This window comes from Mirounga angustirostris, unplaced genomic scaffold, assembly GCF_029215605.1.
Source record: "Mirounga angustirostris isolate CCGP_5_RB_7025 unplaced genomic scaffold, mMirAng1.0.hap1 SCAF_3, whole genome shotgun sequence".
NCBI classification, from domain to species: domain Eukaryota; kingdom Metazoa; phylum Chordata; class Mammalia; order Carnivora; family Phocidae; genus Mirounga; species Mirounga angustirostris.
In genome coordinates this window covers 16,936,470-16,961,378 of record NW_026991711.1, presented here as the reverse complement: position 1 = coordinate 16,961,378, position 24,909 = coordinate 16,936,470, and the positions used below count along the sequence as shown (strand labels likewise).

Sequence of the window (24,909 nt, the reverse complement as noted above, 5' to 3'; positions counted from 1 at the left end):
CTGCAGTAGGGGAGAGAAACTTAATTATAGAACTGAGCTCAACTCCATATATGGCAAAGAGAGATGGTGATTTAGAGCCAATGGGCAGAGTGAGGGGGTCAGCGAATGGAAAATTACTAAGAGGAACTTGATTAGATATCAAGGATGGGTAGGTGATTCTTATTAAATTGGGCTCAGCAAGCCAAAGACAAGGTATAATCTAGAAGAGCACTCAAACTAGACCTGTTTTGTCAAGGAAGGAGTTCTTGTCACTTCAGAGAGGCTCTGCCCTCACTGTTTTGGCAACTTATGTTTGTAGAGGCTGAGAACTTCTCACCTCCCCCCTTCATTCTACCCTTCAGCCTCCATTCCTGATCTTTGGGTCCTTGAAACCCGCAAAAGAATTAGGTTTCCACTCCCCGTTTGAGATCATGGGGTTGGAGTAGGTGATGGGCACAGGATTCAGATTACTTACATTCCAGTTACAGCAGCCATTCGTAACAGTGGCCGTCCATGAGAAACACCTGGGGTACCTTAAAACAACCAGCCAGCAAGTACAAAGCAAAAAACGAAAACAAAACAAAACACAAAACTGTATCTGACTTCACCCTAGGCCAATTAAATCTGAGTCTCTGGCATGGGTCTAGGCATCAGTATTTTTGATCAAACTTTTCTGGTGATCTTGATGAGTAGCCTGGGTTGAGACCAAAGACACATAAGGCCTCCAAGCCAGCATCTGATGGGGATCTCAGCTTGCAGTTGTTTGGGGACGACAACTCATGGTTATTGTTAGGACAGTCTGGATAAGAAACTGGCACTCTCTCCAGCCAACTGTGATGCTCTGCCAAGTAGTCCTTTATTCCTTCTGGGCTTAAAGCCCCTCCTCTGCAAAGTGAGTCTTCGTTTGCAAACCTGTGGGTGACTATAGCATTAATCACCTCCCTAAACTTTTAGATGAAGGAGCAGAAAATAAAATCCTTACCGTATACGTTATAGGTCAGTGAACTCATCAATAGTATATCATTTAACTTAACCTTCCTAACTATCTTGTGAGGTAGGCATTATTATTCTGTTATTTGAAAAGTTAACATGATTTTTTCAAAGTGACAACAAGTGAGGGAGCTGAAACCCTCTCTTTGTGATGTCCAAAGCCATGCCACCCCCACCCTTGAAAGAGCCACAGAGACACAATTGAAGATAGAGAGCATTACACCTCTTCTTATTTCTTGAATGTTATCTCATCCTAAATGACTATTCCTTTTTACATATGTCTTTTCTCTTGTTCTAGTCACGTAGTCTTACGTTAGAACCCACAGATGTGTTATGGATGACTTAACAACTCTATTCTTCTAAACTTTTCAGATCGCATTTCATATAGAAAAGTGCTCCAGATTTGATTTTAGTTTTCTCATATTTCCTAAATGACTTTATCAAGCAATCTACTTTCCAGATTTGTTTTTATTTTTTCTCATATTTTTCTAAATGTGCTTATCAAGCAATCAACTTTCTGTATCCCATATGCACGGAACTATATTGGAAAGTAAACTATTAAAACCAAAGAGCAGAAACTACAGATTACCAAAAGATTAAGGTAGCCATAAATGTGCTTTTTTCCTATGTAAATGAATGGAGGGTTGTTATATTCAGTTCAAGCTATGTTTACAATATTAACAAATGGGGTTCAGAATATGCTGTGCATAGTACATAACTTAAAGGAATAATGTAGTTGAGTATCAGACAGTCACATTTCGATATATACTTATTGAATGTCTTTTGTTAAAGAGTACAGAGCCAGAAATATCAAACAAAATAGTTATTTTATGGGAGAAAGTTAAAATGTGGATCCTAATGGTCATGAGTTCAGCATGTGATGAAGACTGAGGAAAAAAGTTTAAGTTTTCAAAGGTTTTGCTATTTTATTTCCTAGACATTTTCTTAGCAATTTCTGATAGTTACGAGTGAGAGAATTCTATTTATTAGCCAACATATAATTAAAATAGAACCAACTTGTTTTCCTCATTGTTGAGTTAGATCTTTATTAAACTGCTTGATGGATCTGATTACCTGTCTTCTTGGAAAAGATTTCTGAGAGGATGATGGAATGTATAAGTCTAAATTTAAGAGGAAAAGTAAACAGATTTAATACCTTACCATCAGAAATAAAGTTGTTAGGTATTCCATATAACTGATCAATCTAAGATTTCACTTTAAATAAATACTATCTCTTAGGGAGTCGTGTGAAACTATCTGATATTATAAAAGAATTTAATTTACTTAAGATTCAAGCTAAATTCAGTGAACCATGGGATTAAAATGAATCTTATCAAGCCATTTAGTCCATCCATCGTTTTTGAAGTTATACATTAAAAACATACCATAAGTTTGAGAAGCTGTTCTTTCTGATTGTATTGGACTAGATTTTCATTATATATTGCACAGTACCTATTTGTTTTTCTTTTTTAAAATATGTATGTCCCCTACCAAACTTTAAGTTCCAGTAGGGCAGGGGGCATGTCCTGTCTTTGTATCCCCAGTGCTTATAATGGTGCTTAGAAGAGCAATAAATGAAGCTTAGAAGTTCAGTGATGCTTAGAAGCTCAATAAATCATTTTGAATTTTTATTTTTTATTTCTGTCTTAAAATATTGCCAGTGAAAGACTTACCTAGCTTCCCTTGGTAACCAGTTGTAGAATTTTGCTTGTACTTAACCTAACTATTCCTTCTGAATTGCAGGAAAAGAAAGATTTGACAGATACATATTTTTAACAAGATATATCTATGACAGTAGTAGAAATGTAACTCATGGTATGGGTAGAAATATAGCCATATGTTTGCCTAATCAACTTAAATCTTGCCTGCCAAAAGTGGTCATGTATTCTCATTGTTATCTCACAGTTATACATTAATATATTATAATCTGGGTCTTCAACTAATTCAGACTTTATGATGAATCAAATAGGAAGTGGGATGAAATTTATCTTTGCTTAGTAATCTTAACCACATAGGAAGTTCAATCAATGGTTATTTAAAGTGCAAGTGGAGAAGTTAAAATATTTAGAGTACTTTAAAAATTGTCATTATAATAAATTTGCTAATTATAAATCATTTATACCTGCGCAAGAAAAGAGACACAGGTGAAGTGTGAAGGGCTCTCTCTGTCTCAGCTGCATCACGTGGACCCAGAATGGGTTTGTGTGTATTATTGAGCATGGTTTTAAAAATCGCTATACAAATGATATAAACCAAACTTTCCTTCTGATCAGTTATTAAGAGTCATGAGGCTTGGGTAAGAAAAATTTTATAATAATACTCATTTTAACTGAGAAATGTTATTGTTAGGCAAAAAAGTTGCTTGAGGGCGAAAATTACACCTTGTATCCACAGTGACTGAGAAGTAATTGCTCATTGTAAATCCTCTGATGTTGGTAGAAGTTATTGAACCAAATTTAAATAAATAAATCTATAGCTATGTATAATTCAATTTCTGAAACTTTGGTGCAGATAAATAAGACTTGACTCCACTTATAATCTTAATTAATTTATAATCTGAATGTTTCTTTATGATATGTGGCTAAGAAATATAAGGAAGGTGAATTGCAATACTCTGTTCTAGAAGCATTTCCATTGGGAATACTGATAATCACCGAGCAGTTATCTTTCTAAACACTCTGCCGTGAGAGATTGCTGGTTCATTCATTCATTCATCTGGTGTTTGATTTAATGAGCTTTTATTAATTAGGTACTATTGTGAGCAAAGTATGATACTGGCACAATGGATGGATTCAGGTATTTTCCTCCTTTCAAAGAGGTCTTAATTTCTTTTCAGAAGACTATGCAGTTTATAGACAAATTATATACAAGTAATTCTTATTTACAACGTAAACACTGTGCTTTTTGAAAAAACTTTTAAAGGGTCTGAATGTTATAAATTGTGACTTTTTAAAAATCATAGAGCCAGAATTTTAATATGTAAATATCTCTGTTTTCCATAAAGAATGACCTTAAGAACAGCCATTTCACCATTAGATTTGAAATATAAACATAAGGGTAATTCATGATATTGCTATTTTTTTGGTTGGTATGAATATACCCCTTCATGCTTGTTTTCCTTTTTGGAGGACTGATTTTAATAAGATTACATATATCAAATCACTTTGAAACTACTCTGTTAACATAATATATTATAGTATGCAATATGATATATTTATATATGTATTTTTCTAAATTAATGAATCCTTTAATAATATGACTTATATTTTAAACTATAATTGGTATAGGCAATTTGAAATATATATACTTTAGTATAAACATAGTCATACAGAAAATATATAACTTGGGAGAAATATACAGGAATGTAGTAAGCTATGATTATTTTCATGATGCCATAATTTGGGGTTTTTAATTTTTAAAATAAATACATAAGAAAAAAGTCCTGAATGGTTAGGCAGTCATGTGGGGATTTTATTTATTTAGTAATACTACTGTTCTTTGGTGGTTCTTACTTAGACATAAATTCCAACGTAGATATGGTAAACACAGGTCCAGCTTTCCCTGGGACAGCCCTGATTTATACTTGTTGCACCATATTTATTAAAAAACATCCAGCTGCAGTATCAAAAGTGACCTGGTTTGGGTGGAGAATGTTATGGTCATTGGAGCCATAGAGTACATTGTGAGAAGGGTTGTTTGTTTGTGAACTAGCTGTGAAAGTTGACGATACCACCTTAGACTCCTAGGAAGACTGACTTGACCAGTTGCCATCGTGAATAAATATTTTGCACAGTGTTACGGAATCGGAGATGTCCGAATCCCTACTTCTGTCTTCCTTGTGAATAGTCTTCGGCCTCTGCTTGGATACCATCTGCGACCACCTCGAAAGTACACCTTCCTTCTTCTCAGCTATGTCCTTAAATGCTTGGGAGAGAGGTGCAGCTGCAGAACCGTACAAGAAACACTGCAGCCAATTGTTCTTCCAGTCCAGGAGCTCCTCCAGGCTTCATCTTCTCCCTACTCCTTTCTGCATTACTTCCCCTACTCTGTGGGTTTTGAACTTTCCTTTATTATTGAGATATCTGCCGATGAAGGTCCATATGAATGGGGCAGGTGGATTAGAGTTCTCCAGACAAACAGAAAACAAGAAGAAAAAAATATATATGAAGATGGATTTATTTTTTTAAAGATTTTACTTATTTATTTGAGAGAGAGAGTGAGAGAGCATGGGGGGGGTGTAGGGTCAGAGGGAGAAGCAGACTCCCCACTGAGCAGGGAGCCCGATGTGGGACTCGAGGGACTCCAGGATCATGACCTGAGCTGAAAGCAGTCGCTTAACCAACTGAGCCACCCTGATGCCCTGAAGATGGATTTATTATAGGAATTGGCTCATGTGGTTATGGAGACTGAGAAGTTCCACAATCAGCCATCAGCAAGCTGGAGACCCAGTGGTGCCATTTCGTCCAAATCCAAGGGTCTGAGAACTGATTTTAAGTCTCTGAGTCTGAAGGTCCGAGAGTGGGGAGCTCTGATGTCTGAGGACAGGCAGGGGAAGATGGATGTCTCAACTCAAGAAGGGAAATGGGGAAGTTGCCTTTCCTCTGCCTTTTTGTTCTATTTGGGCTCTCAGCAAATTGGATGATGTGCTCCTATGTTGGAAGAGGGCAAGCCTCTTTACTCAGTCTACTGATTGAAATGCTAATCCCCTCCAGAAACATCCTTACAGACACACCCAGAAACAATGTGTTACTGGCTATCTGGGGATCCCTTAGCCTACCTAGTCAAGTGATAGGTAAAGTTAACCATCACAGTGAGCAAAAATAGGATTACCTGTAGGGGCACTTTGGAAACATGACAGAGTCATATTTGTGTCACGGTAGTTGAGTGGGTGCCACTGGTTTGTAGTGACTGGGGACTGGAGCAGCTTGGCTCCCTGCAATGCACAGAGTTGTCTCTTATTCTGCAAGCCTTTCATGTGTTCTTGAAGACATTCCTGCAAATGAAAAACCTGTGTATAATTTCCTGAGTTTGGAAACTAACTCTATTATTCATTATAAAAAAATATATTCCTGTTGTGTTATTATGCAGTGAATTTTTCAGAAATGCCACTATCATGTAAATTGAAAAAAAGACTATGCTTTGTTGTGTTCCATATTTTACCAGGCATTATTCACTATTGTAACAAATCATGGTACTGATGGCTAAGCTGATTTTGGTACTTGAATAACTGATAAAACACGTTGTGTCTGTCCTCTCATTATTTATTTATTTTTTTTTAAAAGATTTTATTTATTTATTTGAGAGAGAGAAACAGCATGAGAGGGGAGAGGGTCAGAGGGAGAAGCAGGCTCCCCACTGAGCTGGGAGCCCGATGTGGGACTCGATCCCAGGAGTCCGGGATCATGACCTGAGCCGAAGGCAGTCGCTTAACCAACTGAGCCACCCACGCGCCCTGTCCTCTCATTATTTTCATGGCCTTCTTGTGAAGTCTGGTCGAAGCATTTACATATTGAACTACTATTATTTTATTACAATTTTTAAAAGTTGAAAGGTCCTTCTATATTATAGTTAGTACATTTTACTGATTAAGAAAAATATATACGTGAGATGGGTTCTATTGTCTGTGAATTTCATTTCTGATATAAAAAGGGCTTGAGTCTCAGAGACTTAAGCGTTACTGAATCATCCCTGCCTTAGGAATCCAGTTGTTGCCTTAACCGTGGCCCTTAAACCCAGGCCTCCGACATCCAGCAAAAAAGGGCAGCGCCACATGTGGAGGAAATTCTGACACCCTTTCTAGCTCTGGAAAGTTCTGCATTTCAGGTAATTCTTTTGCAGGGAATGAGATATGGCCGGCTGCCTCTTCTACCTATGTATTTGACATTTTCCCTGTGGAGACATGCAGAAGAAACCAAGATTTGTTTTCATGTGATGATTCTTTAGATACTTTAATACAGCTAGCATCCATTTTCTTCTCCTAATTCTTCTCCAAATGCTTTGAGGGCCCTGCTCATCCCAATCATAGAGTGAGGCTATTCCTGCCCAGACACGGGACATCCTACTTCCATTATCGCAAGCAAAGACAACACCACTTGTTTATTTATTTGTTCTGGTCATACAGTAATAATGTTGGCAGATATTGCGATTGACAACAGCAAAGGCCGACAAAGTCTGTTGCAATGAATGGCTAAGTTATACTCCCCTCAAATCTTTACGGTTAGTTTTGTTATGCCTGGAACATCCTAGCAGCCTGTAGAGATAGTCCCCTTGTAAACAAATAATGACATGAATAGAGGGAGATGTAGCTCCCAGCTCATGTGTTGTGCCAGGTGTCTGGCCTGTACTCTAACCCGGATTGTTAACAAGGTGGTGATAGGATTGTGACAGAATCCGTTGTGCCAGGTGTCTGGACTATACTCTAACCGGGATTGTTAACAAGGTGGTGATAGGATTGTGACAGAATCCAAACTGGATACAAACTCCTGGTTCAGGAACAGTCTGAGACTGTGCCCTTACAAAATTCTCAGCTGGATGTCTGTAAACTGTCGAAGGTTCCAGGTTCTCCGGGCAGGAAGGTCTTTGGGGTGGGCAGATAGAAGAGTGATTTTTAGCCTCTGAGATTCAGGAGTGAAAAAGAGAAGACAAGGAGAAAATGGGTACCCTTTAAGAGAAGGCTGGAAGAAAGTTATGTGGAATACTTGCCAATAGTATGTGAGTTATAAATAATTCATTCAGAAAGTTACTTTGGCTTTGAAGAAGATACCTAAGCACCCTAATTGTATCATCATTTCACATCTGTCTTATATGAAATTGGCAGTACTTCCGAAAGCATTATCAAACCAAATAACTTTCTTTTTTTCCTTCTCCAGTTACAGAGTTTCTTGAAAACAGTCACTTTTAACCTCTGGTAGGCTTCAGTTCTTTTCTTTTGTTGAAGTAGTTTTGTTTTTTTTTGTTTTGTTTTGTTTTTTTACACTTTTCATTTTTCAGCATATATCCTCCTTATTTGTTTCTAAGTGTCAATAGATCCCAGGGACAGGGTATGCTCACATCCCTGCTTATGTGATGTGTGGCTGAAGGTCTTATTTCCATGTCTGTTTCCTTTGGCACTGTGAATCGTATATACACACCTCTTACTTCCTATTTTGAGTTTTTTTAAAAAAGATTATTTATTTATTTGAGAGAGAGAGAGAGAGTGGGGCAAGGGGCAGAGGGAGAGAATCTCCAGCAGACTCTGTGCTGAGCGTGAAGCCTGATGCAGGGCTAGATCTCTCAGCCCTGAGATTGTGACCTGAGCCAAAACCAAGAATCGGTCACTCAACCAACTGATCCACCCATGTGCTCTCCATTTTGAGTTTTTAACTAAGCAAGAAAGACCAAAACTGATTAAGTACCAGTGGCTTACTTACATTATTGTTATTATATTATTGTTATTATTTTATAATCCAATAGCTTATTTATTCTATATTCTATATTATTTATTCTATAGCTTATTAATCTGTGTCCTATGTTCTTTATCTTTTTTACAAAGACAACATAGTTTCACACAGCCTAGTGATTACTGGGACGAGCTTGCAGTGTTCTTCCATCATTTGATAACAATTTCCTTTTTGCCTTTGATAACCTGCTTTAAGTTCTCAAGTCAATATCCCTATACTGAGCCATTTACTAAGGAGGTGTTCGTTGTGAATAGCATGGTCAATTAAATGAAGGATAATTTATTTAGTTGAGCACCTTGAAATCTTTAGCTCGCTTAAAATAGGAACTCAACAGTGGTTCCACAGGCTGGTGTACAACTTTGCCTTCTCGGAAACCTGATGTGCCCAAGAAGATTCGCCCCACCAGTGGATGATTTGATTTTAACAATATCCTATTTGGCTCTAAAAATCGTGCTGAAGCCATTTTTTGGCATGCAGTTAATAATGTAATTTAGTCTATGATGGCATTCGGTGATAATGGAAGAGATATTAGAGACATAACCATTTTCATATTTAATAGAGAAGCAATGTGTTCTAGGTAATGAAGTTAGGACTCCAACCTGCCATTGTCAGCACATGTTAACTCTGTTTCAGAGATCCTTTTTTAGATCTAAGTAAGTATAATTCTGTAATTTCCCTATACTCATTATGTTAGATGCTTTGCTGTTGTATTTTTGACATAGTAGCTTCCAGGATCATTTGTTTGACACAGCCCAAGAGTAAAAACAACCCAAATCCAACAACCAAACAAAAACTAAGAACCAATAAAACCTTTCAGGCTTGAAACTGTAGAAATGAAGTAGTGTTTCTTCTCCCTGGATAAGTAAAACCAATCCATTATTTGAATGTCGAACAGCTAGCCAAGTTGTACACTTTCTTTTGAAATAAGATGGGAATGTTTTCCATCAGTTTCTCAACATTTGGCTGGAATATGAAAGATCATGTTAAAGTGTGAGCATAACAGAAAGCACTTGAGCTGACCAGCAGTGTGGCTTTTGAGCATTTCTGTGCTTTTTGTACAACATGCTCTTACTCCATGTTAAGGCATTTCTGTGTGGGAACAGGAGTTTTTAATCCACTCCAGTGTAACCCATGTAAATAGTATCTTGTGTTTACCCTTTCTTTTCTGTTCATACCTGTAACAGAATTCTATTCTCTAAGAATTATATAAATGAGGGGATTATACATTTACTGGTCTCCAAATTGCTGTCTCACAAACACTGTATGGTGGGGATTTTTCTGTATTGGCATATACTTCATTCTTTCTAAGGCATGCCTAGTATTACTTTATAAGTGTGACTTCCATGCTCATCTTCAGATTGTTCTTGATTATTTTTCCAGTTGTAAGTTTGATGCAGTTAGAGGAATCAGAACCATTCTCTGAGTTGTCAAGAGAATACTATTCTGGTTTTCTTTGCTCTAAAATGTCTTTTTGCAGTGAGTTCTGATGTCATCAGAGATGAACAAAGAAAGCTTGTAGGTAAGCTGAATTGCATAGGAGAATGATTTTTCTCTTTTTTTGGCTTAATTTTTCACCCAATGATTTATTTTATTCTTTGAAAAAAACACAATGTAAACAGTCAAATAAACAGGTGGTATATGCTTTTTAACCTAGCCATTGTAGGTGAGACTGGTCTGGAAAACAAATCCAGAATCCAAGTGATCATATTAGTTAAGCACCTGAACCCACCCTCTTCCAGTAAACAGATTTTAGCAGTTCATGAGTAGGAAGGGTGAAACATGGTGGAGTTAAGGATTAAGAACACATGGCCTGGGGTATAAACTTACTATCTTAGAGTTCCCACATGGCATTCTTGTGTTTTTCATTCCCCGGTGTATAAATGGGAGCATTTAATGGAGGCTATCTATTTTGTCTTTGGTTTGAGAGAATTAGACCATGGGCATGACTGTTCCAGATCACACAAGATGGTGGAGTGCAATGCAGCAATTTGGACCTGATTAGATGGGAAAAAAGGAAGAGTGTGTGTATGTATACTGAGAAATGAGGAAGCTGGTAATGACGCAATTCAGTGAATCATGCCATGTAAGTAGATTATAAAGCCAAAGAATTACATGGCCAAATTGTTGTTTTGGGTAACTTGGGTCTGAGGTTTATGAGAACGTAGACTCATGTGCAGTGGCAGTTAGCAAGAGGGAAGGGAGAGTTTGAAAAAATTAGAACCAGAAGTTGAAAACCAGCATATTGTCAGTGTGTAGGATGATTAAGGTACCTTTGTTTGCTGGTTATTTTTAGGGGTCATGAGAGGGAGGGGACTTCTTTATCAAATATTTATGTCCTTTTTTTTAAAAAAAAGTTGTTTGATAGCCAAATCTTAAAATATTATAAATGCTTAAAGCAATAATTTTAGTTTTTGCTTGTTTAAAAAAGAGCTATGCAGTTTATTATCAATATAATTTTGGTCAAAATTTTCTGGAGTGTAATTTTTTTCTTGCCATCAAAAATGAGTATGGTGATATTGTGAATTGTCATAACTTCAATTATAGTCTCTTTTCCAAGGAGATGATAAAATGTATTCCTGGAAGAGGAATTCCTGTATTCCCATACATTCCTGTATTCCCTGTAGCCCCAGGGATTAAAAATGCTTTTAATCGTCCCAGTGCAATTGTGTTTATTATTTATTTTGCTTTTAAAATTAGTAAATTGTTAGCTATTGAAAATTAAAATCATCACCAATTAACAGATAAGGCTATACATGTTAAATCATTTAATTAGTGATTATATTTTCTCAGTAACATGTGACAAGTAAATTACTCATTTTTAGAAATTTCGGTTAACCATTACATATCAATATTCTTTATAGAATTCAACACTATTTCACCAGAAATATACCCAAAATAGGCAGTTAGGAATTTTAAAAATGTGGGGCACCTGGGTGGCTCAGACGGTTAAGGGTCTACCCATCTATTTACCCCTTATTACATGCTTGGCACCTACAAATATTTAATTGTTGAACATCTCTTTAAGGGTCTCCTGGGATTGAGCCCACATCGGGCTCTCTGCTCAGCGGGGAGCCTACTTCTCCCTCTCCCTCTGCTGCTCCCCCTGCTTGTGCTCTCTTTCTCTCTGTCAAAAATAAATAAAATCTTTAAAAAAATGCATTTTCTTTTATAATAGGTAATTAGAATATTTACTTGAGGAAGTATTTGTCCTTCATTTATTTTCACCATTTATATAATCAATCATTACCAACTAATGTTTGAGGGATTTGAGAGTCTCTCTCTCCTCTCTCTGTGTTTACTACTTTTATTGCAGACACTTGTTGATGACATGTGTGAGTGGTATATTCGCACAAAGTGCTTTTGCCTGGTCCTCTATCTGATGTATTTACACATTAAAAAAAAAAAGAAGAAATTAAGAGCATTCATAGTGTCCTGTTCCCGACCAAAGCAATTCCAATTATTTTTTTTTTTTAAGATTTTATTTATTTATTTGACAGAATAGCGAGAGCAGGAACACAAGCAGGGGGAGTGGGAGAGGGAGAAGCAGGCTTCCTGTCGAGCAGGGAGCCCGAAGCGGGGCTCCATCCCAGGACCCTGGGATCATGACCTGAGCCGAAGGCAGACGCTTAACAACTGAGCCACCCAGGCGCCCCTTCCAATGATGTCTTTTCACAAGGACATCCGTTTTTACATACTTAAGACCATCAACTTTTTAAACCTAGGCTTGTAATGTTGAATATACTTGGTTTACTCTCTTTCTGCATCTCTAGCACATTGCAACCCTTGCTACTATACCTAAATTCATTATTAGAATCCTTTTTAACACAATGCTCCAGGCTGCAATCCCCAATTAAAATTATTACTTGAGTGGGAAACTATTTTTTTTATTCACGCCCTAGACCATTACCAAAGAAGGGGCTTTAGCTAAGTCCATTGTCCGAATATAGAAATAAAATCTGCATTCATGCCTGGGTTGCCTAATGTATGGGCTCCTGTCATTATTCATTCACGGTGTACCTTTTGTAGGCCCAGCCTAGTGCTTGAGACACAACGAGATCTAATATATCCTTGATCTCAAAGGGCTCATGATCAGGTGTTGCAAGAGGACATATAAACAAATTACAGTGTAGGGGGATGATTGCTGTGAGGGATAATGTAAAAACATGCCCTAGAGCATAGAGGGGAAAAAAAAAACAGCTTGATTCTACCCCATATCTAAACTTTTGTCTTCATTGGACAACAGCAACATTTAAATAAAAGATTTCTTTAGCAACCACTAAATAATAATTAATATGAAAGAGCCATCTATTTAGCCCTTATTACATGTTTGACACCTACAAATATTTAATTGTTGAACATCTCTTTAAGATTGGCATTCTACTAAAATGTTTTTCTTTGTTAAATCAGAGTTATAAGCCTTTTCCTCAAAATCAATAGATCAAAATCTTATTCTGTGATTAGGAACTCATGGCTTCAATGTTTGTTTCATTGCTCAGCATATACTTTAATGTACTTTACTATTCTGAGAAGGTGTCATACTTTGCTTTCATTTTTAATTTCTACAGCGTATGCACTAAGTGCTTAAGCTCTCATTATCTGATCTACATTTGAGGAGCAAGCTATGTTAGTACTTTGAGCCATTCTCATTAACAAGGCAATTTTGACAGCATTTCCAAGTATGTAGACCTGTATTATAAATGTTAGGGGAGGATGTAATGAGAGAGGTGGTCCCTGTTTTTACCCTTCCTGTTATTAAAAATTGGCTGACTTTTAACATATTCATGGGATGGTTTATATGTGGTCCTGCTTTTAGAAATCAGATTCATGTTTCAACAGTCCTTTTATTAGCATTTTTTTCCATTAAAATCAGAAATCACACATAGTAAGTCATTTAACACTGCCTAAGTTATCCATTATAATTAAAAATATTTGGTAAACTCATTGGGTATCTTGATTTTTTTTGAACAGAAAAAAAATGACTTAATCTTTATAAATAGCTTTAATTAGCTGGGGACCTCTTATGCTTCTCAACGTTGCTGTAAGCTATTCAAGGTTGCCTTAACTTTTTTGATAACTAGGGCATCTTTTGAACTCACAGTATGTTTGTGGTCAATGTTAACCTCACACCCTTTCTTGTTTGGTCATCCCAGACCCTGTGTTTTATGAGAGGCATGCTTTTCTGTTTTTCTGTTTTGTTTTTCTTTTGTTTTTTGAGTTGGATTTATGAAAGCTTTTAATTTGAAGGAAGACAAGTCTCTGCAGAATCAGTGCTAGCTGTCTGTGGCCCCATATTTTCTTTTTTATTTATTTTAACAGGAAACTGACTGGATCATGGTGAATTCTCAATTGGTTTTATTAAAATTACCAGTGGAGAGTGAAATGCATGGAGTAGGCTCAAACCTTGATTGAAATCCAACATCAAATATTTCTTTTTGTTATAAAGTCAGTCTTTTCATTTTGGACTTTTCTTTGGCTGTTACTGTGTTATGATAAACCCATCTGCTGTTTCAGCACATGTTAAGAGATTTCTTTATGCCAGTGTGGAGGATGCAGGAAGAATGATAGATGGCAAGGGAAGCCACTTACTCGTAATGCTTTTTGTCAAGTCATGTCCTCTTGTCCCATCATACATGCCTTTCCTCCAATGAGTTCAGCTGTTATTATGCGGCATTGTCATTCTACAAGGAAAGACTAGCTGGGAAATTTCTGATGGATGCCAAGGAGATGGAATAGCAGTCTGTATTTTGTACATGACTGATAATTTTGGTCTCTTGAATGGTAAAAATAGACACATAGATGAGAGTGGTCATTTCAGGCTTCCTTCCCTCCCCCATAACTAAGGAAATTTTAAGAATCATTCTAGGTAGTTAAATTGTTCATAAATATGTGCCAGATTTTGTTTGTTGGCTTTTGTTGCTTGATGCTGATGGACCACCTCCTGCAAAGAAAAATAGCAAATTCTTATCTTAAATCAAGAAGGTGAATGAAAAGTAGGACTGTGTGATTCTTTTCTGTAATAAAATTCAGATAACTTGATTATATTAGGAGTAGCATATTTTCTGACAGAAGAAAGATCTTGAGATTACAGTTAAACATGGCAACTTGAGTAAATGTATTTGCCTATACTCCCTTCTGAACACCTCACTGAAATCAAAGGAACACAAAGGATAGAAACATGAACAAAGAGGGCGCCTGGGTGGCTCAGTTGGTTAAGCGACTGCCTTCGGCTCAGGTCATGATCCTGGAGTCCCGGGATCGAGTCCCGCATCGGGCTCCCTGCTAGGCGGGGAGTCTGCTTCTGCCTCTGACCCTCCCCCCTCTCATGCTCTCTCTCTCTCACTCTCTCTCTCAAATAAATAAATAAAATCTTTAAAAAAAAAAAAAAAGAAACATGAACAAAGAGAATTTGAGGGGAGATAATAGATTGGAAATGTTGTGAATTTCTGGGTAATATAAATTGGAAGGAGGGATTACTAGAGCAGAGACAGTTGAATACTTGGTGCTTACAGAGGGAGGTGCCAACAAGGAGGAAGCTTGGAAAAGACAGGAATTGGCAATAGTAGATACTGCGGAAGTTGGGAGTGAAATATGGGGCAAAAACAGGGAATTTTGTGAAAGTCTGAACAAGATATGCTGTACCTCCCCATATCCTCTTCCCCTGTATGAGCAGACAACTGATTACTAGAGTGCCCCTACTTCTTCAGGGATGTGATTTATTCCATGGATACATTGAGTTAGGGTGATTCTAAAATGGGAACACCATGCACAGCTAAAGGTAAAGTCTCCGTGATTAACAGTGAGAGCTGTAGCTCTCTCCTGCCATCTATCTCCAAGAGCATTGGTACACAGGCCTGTAACTCTCAAACAGGAGATTAGAGAAAGCTTATTTTCTGAAGAAACTGGTTCTACAGAAAAGATCTCCAGATCTTTGATATTTGAAGGATCAAGTCTCTGCTTGCTCACCTTGAGCAGTGAAATAAATCCATTTGTTGATAAGCTGCATAGGATTCCCAGGCATTATTTTATTTTCTCTTGAATAAAGCCAAGGATCACCATGTATTTGGAGTACACACAAAAAGAACGAAACGGTCTACAGCAAGAAGAAAGAACTACCAGAAAGGAGTTTGGAGAAGCTAAATTAATAGTTCAGGAGCAGAAAAGATGACTCAACAAAAAATGAAAGTAACTTAGAGAAATAAGAGAAGACATTGCCTCTATGGGAAAGAATGTAATGCTATTACAATCAAAACAATTGAAGAAATAAGAGCGACCTCATGATATTTTAAAAATCGAAAGAATAAAATTAATCAATAGAAATGTCTGACCATTAAGGAAATGTCCTAGAAAATATAACAAGCAGACCCCATAATATCCAACTGATAGTGTTTTCATTAAAAGTGCAGCATAAACAAAAGAAAAAAGACATTTTCAAAGTAATTTAAAAAAAAAATTGTCCCAGAACTGAAGGACACAAGCTTCTACATTCAGTTCATAACGAAATTATTGAAAAAGAGCCAAGAACATCATTATGAAATTTCACAACTCTAGGCATGAAGACCAGATCCTAATGTACTTTAAGTGAGAAAAATAAATCCTTTGTGGTGCACAAAGAATTTAAGACCAAGTGACACTGGATGCTCCTGCAGCAATATGGAAATTAGAAGTAGTGAAGGAAAATCACGGGACAATAGTTATTTGACAGGTCTGTGATCAACCAACCCAAATTGGAGCAGGAGAATTGAGGGCTCCGGGATATGGATTACCAGATAACTTTGATCATAGGAAAACCTGTATTTTAAGTTGTTTTAATGGGGAGAGTTTGGGAAGAGTCTAAGCAGAGGGAAAAAGAGAGGCAACAATTAAATCTAGGAAAAATACAAAGTTTTACAAAAAAGGATATGTCACAGTGTACTATTTGACTCATAAGAGAAAATATATGTACTCATCATAGTGTAAATATTGCCCAGTACCTTAACAAAAAGTGGTTATATATATGTGTTCCAGAAAAATTGACTCCTTTCTTTCCTCTCATTAAAGAATAAATTGCCATAGTTTTTTAAGTACATTTTTTTTTAGTTTTTAACTATGTTTTATTTTATTTATTTTTTAAGGATTTTATTTATTTTAGAGAGTGGGGGGTGGGCGTCAGAGGGAGAGAGAGAGAATCCCCAGGAGACTCCATGATGGGTGTAGAGTGACATGCAGGGCTTGATCTCAGACCAAGAGATCATGACCTGAGCCGATATCAAGAGTCAGATGTTTAACCGACTGAGCCACCCAGGCACCCCTGTTTTAACTACATTTTAAAATGATTCCTTTAAATACATAAACTTTTTTGAATTTAGCTGTCTATTAAAAAATCACTTGTCAAAAGAAAGGGATTTAATTCACAAGAGAACAACAAATAATATTAATAAACTGTTGGAGTCAGGTTATTTTGACAGTAACATGTTATTTTGTTGCTGTAGATATTTCAGAATATTAAGTAGTACTAAATATATGGACTAAAAGATATAGTTTAAATGAGGATATTGAGACAAATAATAACCATATTGGAAAAGTATTTCTAGAAGGACATACATATACCCAAACTTGATGACATATTTTTGGTGACATGTGATGGTTTAGGAAGAAAAACCACTGGATTCACTTTGGGCAACATACCAGAGCTGCTTGTTTGTTTGTTTGTTTGTTTGTTTTAAGTGTTTTTTGATAGAGCAATTCATTGAGGAGTATTTTATTAAATAGGAAAGCCAAATTCCAGAACCTTCTTCCCTATTCAGCTACTGTTATCTTTCCAATAAGAATTACTCACCAAATCTTTATAGCATAGGAGGGAGTGATTTCTAGGACAGGTGAAGCTTTGTATCTCATTACTAATTAAGCTAATTCTATTTTAACAATAGCAATTTAAAGAATTGCCATGGTTTTGCTTTTTTTTCTCTAATCAACACCATGCTGGTTATAAGCAAAAAGATTGATTTATAAATTTTTTTTCTGCAGTATGCTTGACTGTTAATTTCCAGGTCAGTATCCAGCCTATCAAAAGTTTCATGGGGTGGTAATTTATGCTTATAATGGACAGTCTATTTAAAACTATGATGAGGTCACCCCAGCTAAAGCAGCTAAAATGCTGAATCCCATTCTCTCACTTACTCAGAATCACATCACTTTAGTTTGCTAGTTTCCCATCTTTAATGATGGGTGTTTCATTCAAATAAAACTTCAAACTTCTCACAGTCCAATTTGTCACTAGCGGTTCACATTATTAATTGTGTGTCTCATCCCTTGAAGCAAATCACATGGCCTCCCTCATTCCCTCCATCCTTTCCTTCCTTCCTCCCTTCCTCCCTTCCTTCTTTCTATTCCACAAGTAAAGCAATGATTTCACTTTCCTAGGTAATGCCTTCCTCTATAATTTTTTGAACTGAAGGCTCCAATCTTATATCGTGTTGTATACAGTACAGATTATAAGTTAAACTGAGTACTCCTTTTTTTGATTCCATTGTCAAATTAACTATTTTTCGTACTGCAGGTTAGCACATTTTTCAGCATTAAGCCAGTAATAGAATCAGAGATTTTTAGAGTTGAAATGGATGCTAGAAAGTATTTATTCTAAATCCATCCAAAAACAGTATTTTTCTTAAAACAGGGACATTTTCATCTCCTCCTAGAAAATAGTGCCAAATACATTCCTCTAATAAATAAAAGAAGTTGCCTCACTAAAGCACTGCCCCGAGTGTTCCAAGTCTATGAGCAGCTTAAATAACCAAATCCAAGTTGTCTCTGATCCTGTATCTGGAATTGTCAGCTCATTTCACCATCTAGTGTGAGACCAGTTTTAGCCACTAACTGGATGGGCTTCTGGTGGGGTAGAAGAGCAGTGCTTCTCAAACTCTGGGTGGGGAAGGATCAGTCCTCCTTCTAGTCTTCCTCATTCTATTCCTCCTCTTCCTCTTGCCCCTCTTCCTCCTTTTTCCAATCCATTACAGACTGATTCTTTCATAAAATATGATAAAATTATTTTCTAAAATTTAATTATAAAGCAAAACAAGTTCATTATTATTAGATTCAATAGATAGGAAAATGTCAACTTGTTATGAAAATTTCTAACTCTTACACTTGATACTTCTGCATCTCTCATTAGGCTCTGGCAGTTCAGTCTGAGTGGCACTGCTGTGCTCTATGAGGCTTGATGTTGTGTGATGAGCTTCCATTTTCTTTGCACTGGAATTGGCTACATCTTAAATATTGGTCCAGCAGTACGAATGATTGCTCCATATTTTATATCGGGTTTTGTGACTATTATTACATATATTTTTATGCCACTTTTGTATCAGTTTATATATATTAAGTTCATTTTGTAATATAAATTTCTTAGTAGACAACTCTTCAATAGTTGCCTTATTAAGATTTCTGTTATGATGACCATTATATACTTAAGAGATGTATGATAGCATCATTGAGGGCATATCATATGTGGACAAATTTATTACATAATAGACAAAATATGTGATATGTGTGTATGTGAAGTTATATATATATATTTTATTGTATATAAACATATATATAATAATAACTTCTCGACACTTATCTTACTAAGGACTGCTCATTAGAATGGTCTGGGCTGCCATTTTCCCATTCACTTTTCCTTTCTCCTTTGCCATCCTTCCTCCACCTGATTGTTATATGAGCTTTTGCATTGTGCTGCCACGCATATGCATGACTCAGTTGCCAGTTTCCACCTGTCCTCCAAGTCCAAGTCCCATTTTGCATCCAGCTTGTGGTTCACTGGGGTTGATCTCAGGTCCCAGAAAGTTTCAAATCTTGACTTTAAATCAGAACACTTAGGGGGCACGTGGGTGGCTTAGTCAGTTAAGCGTCCAGCACTTGTTTTTGGCTCAGATCATGATCTCAGGGTTGTGAGATCGAGTCCATCAGGCTCTGTGCTCAGCGGGGAGTCTGCTTGAGATTCTCTTTCTCCCCCTCCCTCTGCTCCCCCCTCCACCCTGTTCTCTCTCTCTCAAATAAGTAAATATATCTTTTAAAAAATCAGAACACTTAGGGCTTAGAAAGTTGCAGATCTTCAACTTGTGGTTCTTAATGGTATTTTACCTACATTAGAGGTTTGTTTATTCAGCATGAGGCACTATGCTAAGTACTTGAGAAAAAAAGATGGGGAAGACATGAATACTGCACCCAACTGAGGGCTTTAGAATTTAGTAGGAGATAGACATATAGATAACTTGTTTAACCGGAGCTGTGCTAAAAGTCTTTAACTTTGGGGATAAGTTAAGAAAGCCTTTACAAAAGTGCTACAGTTGGGCTGGGTTAGGGTGATTTAGTGATGGAGGATGTACATGCTCCATGTGGGGGCTTAGGTGTGTAATGCATTCTAGGGCATGGAGATGTGAAAATGGTATGAGATTTGGGTTTTGGAACTACCTGTTTAAGCACTCCCAATTTATTCAGCTTGAGTGGTGGCTCCCTGTTTTATGCTTTTTTTGAGACCCCAGTCCTAAGAACCAAAAGTGGTATTTACTTTTAAGATTCAACTGAAGCCTGCATGGAACCTGCCTCTTCGCAGTGTTTACCTGGAGAAAAATATTGCAAGGATTCATGCACAGCAAATGGGCAATTAGAGTTTTGTAGACCTGTGTCTATATTTTGAAAGACCTAGAATGATCTTTGAAGAAACGAAAAATGCCAACCCTTAGGAACACACTAGAAACTGATAAGGTATCTTCAGCCTTAGTTTATTTGGATTTGTATATTAAGACTTTTCAGTCGGTTAGCTCATGCAGAAATACACCCCCCCCCAGTAAAATTAGGAGGTAGTTTTCCTATTAGGTGTTTGATTTCCATATCCCATGATTGTTTATGAAAATGTATTGGTGTATATTTTAAGTTTTCATGATTAATTTTGTTATTTTTAAGCCCTAATATAGCTTTTCAGAAGTGCAAACTCAATACATTGCTTTGTACTTACAGGCAATAAGGATTCAATATAATCCAACTTGATTTGAGGAGTTGAGAATGCAGATGGGAACAAGGAGTGGCTTATACTTCAGTAAAGGTAGAACATGAGATGTGGTTGGGGCAGAGGAGTGGGACAGGTAGCACTTAGGAATAAGCAGTGGCCATCCTCAGGCACTGGACTTTGCTTTTTCCTCTGTGGAAGATCACAGTTTTAAAGCATTATGGAGAGTGTGAGTGGAAGAGGATCATCGGATATGTGTTTTGGAAATATCAAGGTAGTGGTAATGTATGATGCATTCATTTTATTTGAGTGAAACACAAATACTGATTGTGAGTCACAAGTCAGTATTTGTATTTCATGAAAACCAAACTTCTGTACTGATAGGAGAAGGAATCAGCCTGAGAGACTCATTAAGAGACTCTAGCAGCATGGGGTGATTCCGGAAGAAACAAGAGCATGGCGTGAACATGGGAAAGCAAAAGAAAGCAAGAAAGTATGCGACCATGAAGCGAATGCTTAGTCTCCGAGATCAGAGGCTTAAAGAGAAGGACAGATTAAAACCTAAAAAGAAAGAAAAGAAAGATCCTAGTGCACTCAAGGAAAGAGAAGTCCCCCAACATCCTTCCTGCTTATTCTTCCAATATAACACACAGCTGGGCCCACCTTACCACATCCTGGTTGATACCAACTTTATCAACTTTTCCATTAAAGCGAAACTTGACTTAGTACAGTCAATGATGGACTGTCCGTATGCCAAGTATATCCCTTGTATAACTGACTGTGTGATGGCTGAAATTGAGAAACTGGGGCAAAAGTATCGAGTGGCTCTAAGGATTGCCAAGGATCCAAGATTTGAACGATTACCATGCACACACAAAGAAACCTATGCAGATGACTGGTTAGTACAGAGAGTAACTCAGCACAAGTGTTAAATTGTGGCCACAGTTGCCTGGGACCTTGAACAAAGGATCCGGAAGATCCCTGGAGTTCCCATCATGTACATTTCTAACCATAGGTACAACATTGAGCGGATGCCAGATGATTATGGAGCCCCTCGGTTCTAATTCTTAAAAGATAGAGTTCCTCTGCCTTCCTTTACCAACTTTTTCTGTTGCCAGTTCATATTAGCAATATGCTGTAGCATGAATTATTCTTCTTTCCCATTTGCTCTGTTATGAGCTGACTGTGGTTAAATACACCCACTTTTTGATGTTTTGAAATTGATATTTTGTATCATTTAAATATTGTTGCATCTTTTTATAAATCAGATGATAGCTCATATAAAAAAAGAGAGACTCTAGCAGTGTGGATACAGGGGAGGGACGCAGGGGCATATCTGCGTGGTTACTAGTTTTCTTCATTCAAAAGATACTCATTAAGTTCTGAGTAGTCGCTAGGTGCTAGGTCATAATGGAGAGCAACACAGACTGCGTCCTAGAGCACAAGACATATAAGACAGCCTCCAGTCTCTGCTTGGGTGACTAGTGGAAGCTGATGCAGTCAGCACTGTAGGAATCGTGGGGCAGAGGTTGGTGGGGGGCGGGGTGGTTGGGGAGAGGCTTGTGTGTGTGAGTTGAGGAATGGTTTCTCAGCAGTTGTAGATGGCATTTAGTGTTGGAAGGACTGAGGTGAAGTACTTGGGTTGGGAGACTTTGGGGTTGGGAGGTCTAGGCCAGTGCTTCTTAGACCTTATGTATGTTGGAACCATCTGGGATCTTATAATATGCAAATTTTGTTGCAGTAGGGTCTGGGTGGAGCCTGGGATTTTTCAGTTTTAACAAGCTCCTGTTTGCTGCTGTTGCTGCCTGCCCTTGGAACAGTAGCTGGAGCTGCAGAAGGGTAGTTGAAAAGCTGGTTAAAAATTGTTGAATAGTTGAAAATGAGATGGAGAACTCCTTCCTCTGGGAGAATATCCACATTATTTCCCTCTGTCCCTGTCTCTCTTTCTCTCTCTGCATATGTGCGTGCACACATACACACACTCATACACACAAACTTCGAGTTTTAGAAGAATCTTATAAACAAACTATTTGGGAGTGGAACCATTTACAGATTGGGGAATGCCTACAGATGTGTACGTATGCCTTCATTTACAATGAAATTGCTTTTCCAGAAAGTCCATAATCTCCAGGTCATCTGGAAAATATTTCTTTATGTCAAACATGGACAGAACATATTTTCTTGACTTTACTTGCAGTTGTCAAAGGGGAATAATGAACTCATATTCACAGATAACCATTTCCAAACCATACTTTATTTTTAAGTGTTGACTTTTCAACTCTAATCCATTAAAATCCGAGAGGCGGTAAAAAAAGAGAAAACAAAATGTCCAGCTAAAATTTTTAAGGAATGTGTTTCTATGAGGGAAATACTGTGTCGTGTTTGTGGCCTCTAGGGAAAAAGATAGCAAGTGTCATTTGTGGAATAAATATATATAACTGCATATCATCTTCTGAGCCTGCACTAAAAAATAGTAGATGTTATTGGTTTTTTACTTTTTGGTTGTCTCACAAGGCAAAACAGTTAAGAAGAAATCCTCAGCTTTTTATTCTTTTGCATTTAATATGGAAACAAGGATGAGAATATAGAACAGGGCTTTTCTTCAATGCAGGGAATAACTGGGAGGTTGGATTCCTTTTAATAGCTTTTGATGTGTTGAAATCCAGTCAGTGTTTACATAGTAAGTAGTCACTTGACTAAAAATTTTTTTTCATAAGCATTACTTACTCCTGCAGTGACAAATGAATGTTCTCTTTGCTCTGAACATTGCCTATATAAATTATTAGGAGAAATGGAGTAAATATTACCCTCCTTCTAATAGGGATATTTCTCTGATGGGGACCTGTTTGTTTACTGTAGCTGCTGGGATGGCATGATCAGGGTGACACTGAAGACACTGTAGGAGTAAGACTTTCTACTTCTTGGTTGGATTTGTAATTTTATTTTTGTAGTTTTATTTCCTTTTACACTTGTTCATTGACTCTACTCTCATTTAACAGGGAAAAAAAAAATCAATTGCCTAGAGGAAGATAGAGATGTTCCAGCCTCATTAATAGACCAAAACCTCAATAGGGAGATGACCGTTGCATAATGAAAGGTGCTTAACATCAGAAGACCTGGATTAGAATCCTGGCTCTGTTCCTTGCCAGTTTAGAAACCATCTCAGAGCCTTGGCCTCCCCAGCATGGAATTCTGTGCAGGAAAAATGTATTTATAATGTAGTAATATGTGTGCCATGAGGAAATATTCTCCAGTCCCTGCTTAGGTGATCTATGGAATGATCTATGGGGAATCAGGGGAAGGGATGTAGAGCTTTGAGGAAATGTGTGAAGATAAAAAATAACCTCTGATAAATGACCATTTTGAACATACAGTATCTTTTTTTATATATTCATATTTATAATCCTCCCAAACTATGAAGTCTTTTTCTTTCTCCAGCCTGATTTCAGTATCAGTATCAGTAAATTTTGGTAACTTGCACTTTTTTCCCACAAGTCATCTTTATTTCTTGTTTGGGTCCATATTAAAAATAATTTAACTAAGTTATATAAAGACATAAAGCAAATTCCTAGGTGCACTTAGATGCATAAAGCTTATAGGCACTCATATTCTACACTTTCAGATACAGAAAAACTCTACCTTGTTTTTCCACTAAGGTTAAAATGTGTGTGTGTGTGTGTGTGTGTGCGTTTGTTGTATTCCATATATGAAAAACAAACAAATGAAGCCTACAAAGATTATTTTGTTTGTTTCTATTTTGCTTAAAATATTGCTCAGTCTGAAATAAACATAAAAATTTGGAAGTATCCTGACCACTAGCCAGAATTTAGGAAATATCATGGTAAAATATGTTTATCTGTCATATGTTTATTAAGTGCTGAATTAGTATTGCAGAAGACTGTGTAATATTGGAAAAATTAGGGATTTCTCCTCAAAAGTTCACTGCATATTTCTAGGCTTTCTCTAGACAGTGTTGAAATGCCAGGAATTAGATTTTACATTCAGTGATAGTCATCAGAACTCAGGGCTGCAGAATCTGATTTGTATATAAGTCAAAGACCAGGGTAAATTTGTGTATGTTTTTAAATATTAGAGGAAGTCTTTGCAAGAATTATCTTGTGTAAAATCACCTATAAAATTTCCTCCCATGATGACCTAGCTTAAACTTTGTACCCTGAGACATACTAACTAAAAATAGTTACTGAGGAGTTTGTTCATTTCCCTTAATATGTTAGCCCCAGGGAAACTCAGAAACTCAAATTTACTATGTTTTGTGGTCAGCCTAATTGCCCACAGAGAAAATTTTTTTAATTTCTCTTCTGATTCTGATCCTGGGTGTAAACAAGATAATTTATGACATGTGGGCAATGTTTTGAGACTTGGATATTAAAGTAAAAGCCAGTTCACTGGTCATTATTAGTAGCTACTATAAATTGTAAATGGATTAAGCGCTCATAATTATGTAAAATGGTTAGTTTTTCTTCGCAATTCAAATACAAACAGGGTTGGCTACTTTGTAAA

General features: G+C 37.0%; 1 protein-coding gene and 1 pseudogene across 1 annotated transcript in view; both read left to right on the top strand.

Annotated features, from left to right (window-relative positions):
* The window catches only part of GPC6 (glypican 6), a 1,081,278-nt gene that overhangs the window by 62,875 nt on the left and 993,494 nt on the right, over window positions 1–24,909 (top strand). The window lies entirely within an intron of this gene.
* LOC135363821 (rRNA-processing protein FCF1 homolog) overlaps window positions 1–24,909 on the top strand; it is a 38,707-nt pseudogene extending 13,798 nt beyond the window's left edge.